Source organism: Neophocaena asiaeorientalis, unplaced genomic scaffold (genome assembly GCF_003031525.2).
Source record: "Neophocaena asiaeorientalis asiaeorientalis breed wild unplaced genomic scaffold, Neophocaena_asiaeorientalis_V1.1 scaffold159, whole genome shotgun sequence".
Lineage (NCBI taxonomy): Eukaryota > Metazoa > Chordata > Mammalia > Artiodactyla > Phocoenidae > Neophocaena > Neophocaena asiaeorientalis.
The window spans coordinates 986,442-990,633 of NW_020175085.1; positions in this window are offsets into that span (position 1 = coordinate 986,442).

Below are 4,192 nucleotides of genomic sequence, written 5' to 3' on the forward strand. Positions count from 1 at the left end.
AAATCTCAGACCAGTATCCAGAATATGTGACATCTGCAATAGCAAACACCTGTAGTGTTGAACTGAGGCATGGGTGTCACATTTATAAGAAGGATTTACAGTCAGACCGTATACATACAGAGAAGGGAAGCCTGAGAGTCCCAGCGACTCAAAGTCATGTCCTAAGAGGAAGGACTGAAGGAACTGAGGTTGTTTTGCTTGAAGAAGAAAAGAAGTAGGAACATGGCATCATCTTCAATTACCTGGAAGATTGTGGAGGAGGGATTAAATTCACTCTCGGTAAACCTAAAGAGATGGTAGGAAACTCATGAAGATAAATTTCAGCTCCATACGAGAACGACTTTTCAACCAGCCACCTCAACAGATGCATTTGAGAGGTGACAAGTATAGCAGAGCAAATTGAGGGAGACCCCAGTTTTCTAGTGCCTCTTCTCTCCCAACCTTTTGACTACATATTATGTACGTTTTAAAATTTTTATTGGAGTATAGTTGGTTTACAATGTTGTGTTACTTTCTGCTGTACAGCAAAGTGATTCAGTTAAATTGATACATATACATATGTCCATTCTGTTTTAGATTCTTTTCCCATATAGGTCATTACAGAGTATTGAGTAGTTCCCTGTGCTATACAGTAGGTCCTTATTAGTTATCTATTTTATGTACAGTAGTGTGTATATGTCAATCCCAATCTCCCAATTTATCCCTCCCCCCTTATGCCCCCAGTAACCACAAGTTTGTTTTCTACATCTGTGACTCTATTTCTGTTTTGTAAATAAGTTCATTTGTACCATTTTTCTTAGGTTCCACATATAAGCAATGTCATGTGATATTTGTCTTTCTCTGCCTGACTTCACTCAGTACAACAAATTCTAGTTGCATCCATGTAACTGCAAATGGCATTATTTCATTCTTTTTTATGACTGAGTAATATTCTATTGTCTATATGTACCACATCTTCTTCATCCATTCCTCTGTTGATGGACATTTAGGTTGCTTCCATGTCTTGGCTATTACAAATAGTGCTGCTATGAACATTGGGATGCATGAATCTTTTCAAATTATGGTTTTCTCCAGATATATGCCCAGGAGTGGGATTGCTGGATCCTATGGTAGCTCTATTTTTAGTTTTTTAAGGAACCTACTGTTCTCCATAGTGGCTGTACTAGTATACATTCCCACCAACAGTGTAGGAGGGTTCCCTTTTCTCTACAACCTCTCCAGCATTTACTGTTTACAGATTTTTTGTATTGAAATGACTCTGTTTCAGGAAAGCTGCAGAGACTTTGTTTATGAGTACTGATTCAGTGTATCAATTACATAGTAAGAAGTCATTTGTGCTATTCAGAATACATGATACCACATATATGAAAATTTCACCTCTATACACCCCCACTGGAAGATGACATAGAAGGACCATTAGCTAAATATATCCTGAAGGTGAAACATAAGTTAAGAGATGAGCTAATGCCCGATGGAAAGCCTTCTGTAATTCTCCTTGGAGAATTGGAAAACTAGGAAGAGAAAAGAGGGGCCCCGCAGAGCCAAGAAAAACAGAGGCTCCACACACGGAGACTTTGGGACTCCCCCCACCCAAAGGGAGCCCTCCTTCCCCAACACACTGAACTAACAGAGGCACCAGGTGGCCTGGTTTGTTTTCTTTTCCTTTTTCCAGTTTTACTGAGAAATAATTGACATTCATCACTGTATAATTTTAAGATGTACAGCATGATGGTTTCATTTCCATATATTGTGAAATGATTACCACAATAGGTTTAGTTAACATCCATCATCTCTTATAGGTTCAATAAAAAGACAAGAAAAAAAATGATTTCTTGTGATGAGAATTCTCAAGATCTACTCTCTTAGTGCTTGTGTAGTACGCCACACTGCAGTGTTAACGGCAGCCATCACGTCCCAAGTACTTTTCCTCTTTCATAAGACCGTATACATACAGAGAAGGGAAGCCTGAGAGTCCCAGCGACTCAAAGTCATGTCCTAAGAGGAAGGACTGAAGGAACTGAGGTTGTTTTGCTTGAAGAAGAAAAGAAGTAGGAACATGGCATCATCTTCAATTACCTGGAAGATTGTGGAGGAGGGATTAAATTCACTCTCGGTAAACCTAAAGAGATGGTAGGAAACTCATGAAGATAAATTTCAGCTCCATACGAGAACGACTTTTCAACCAGCCACCTCAACAGATGCATTTGAGAGGTGACAAGTATAGCAGAGCAAATTGAGGGAGACCCCAGTTTTCTAGTGCCTCTTCTCTCCCAACCTTTTGACTACATATTATGTACGTTTTAAAATTTTTATTGGAGTATAGTTGGTTTACAATGTTGTGTTACTTTCTGCTGTACAGCAAAGTGATTCAGTTAAATTGATACATATACATATGTCCATTCTGTTTTAGATTCTTTTCCCATATAGGTCATTACAGAGTATTGAGTAGTTCCCTGTGCTATACAGTAGGTCCTTATTAGTTATCTATTTTATGTACAGTAGTGTGTATATGTCAATCCCAATCTCCCAATTTATCCCTCCCCCCTTATGCCCCCAGTAACCACAAGTTTGTTTTCTACATCTGTGACTCTATTTCTGTTTTGTAAATAAGTTCATTTGTACCATTTTTCTTAGGTTCCACATATAAGCAATGTCATGTGATATTTGTCTTTCTCTGCCTGACTTCACTCAGTACAACAAATTCTAGTTGCATCCATGTAACTGCAAATGGCATTATTTCATTCTTTTTTATGACTGAGTAATATTCTATTGTCTATATGTACCACATCTTCTTCATCTATTCCTCTGTTGATGGACATTTAGGTTTCTTCCATATCTTGGCTATTACAAATAGTGCTGCTATGAACATTGGGATGCATGAATCTTTTCAAATTATGGTTTTCTCCAGATATATGCCCAGGAGTGGGATTGCTGGATCCTATGGTAGCTCTATTTTTAGTTTTTTAAGGAACCTACTGTTCTCCATAGTGGCTGTACTAGTATACATTCCCACCAACAGTGTAGGAGGGTTCCCTTTTCTCTACAACCTCTCCAGCATTTACTGTTTACAGATTTTTTGTATTGAAATGACTCTGTTTCAGGAAAGCTGCAGAGACTTTGTTTATGAGTACTGATTCAGTGTATCAATTACATAGTAAGAAGTCATTTGTGCTATTCAGAATACATGATACCACATATATGAAAATTTCACCTCTATACACCCCCACTGGAAGATGACATAGAAGGACCATTAGCTAAATATATCCTGAAGGTGAAACATAAGTTAAGAGATGAGCTAATGCCCGATGGAAAGCCTTCTGTAATTCTCCTTGGAGAATTGGAAAACTAGGAAGAGAAAAGAGGGGCCCTGCAGAGCCAAGAAAAACAGAGGCTCCACACACGGAGACTTTGGGACTCCCTCCACCCAAAGGGAGCCCTCCTTCCCCAAAACACTGAACTAACAGAGGCACCAGGTGGCCTGGTTTGTTTTCTTTTCCTTTTTCCAGTTTTACTGAGAAATAATTGACATTCATCACTGTATAATTTTAAGATGTACAGCATGATGGTTTCATTTCCATATATTGTGAAATGATTACCACAATAGGTTTAGTTAACATCCATCATCTCTTATAGGTTCAATAAAAAGACAAGAAAAAAAATGATTTCTTGTGATGAGAATTCTCAAGATCTACTCTCTTAGTGCTTGTGTAGTACGCCACACTGCAGTGTTAACGGCAGCCATCACGTCCCAAGTACTTTTCCTCTTTCATCTGGAAGTTTGTACCTTTTGACTCTCTTCCTCCAAATCCCCATCCCCCCACCCCTACCTCTGGTAACCACATATCTGATCTCTTTTTCTGCCAGTTTGGTGGGTTTTGTTTTTGTTTTTTAAGATTTCACATATAAATGATACCCTATAATACTTGTCTTTCTCTGACTTGTTTCACTTAGCATCTTGCCTTCAAGGTCCATTGATGTTGTCACGAATGGTAGGATTTCCTTGTTGTTGTTGGGGTTTTTTGGTTTTTTATTGTAGTAAAATTGCTTTACAATGTTGTGTTAGTCTCTGCTGTACAGTAAAGTGAATTAGCTATATGTATACATATATCACCTCCTTCATGGGTTTCCTTCCCATTTAGGTCACCACAGAGCACTGAGTAGAGTTTCCTGTGCTATACAGTAGGTTCTCATT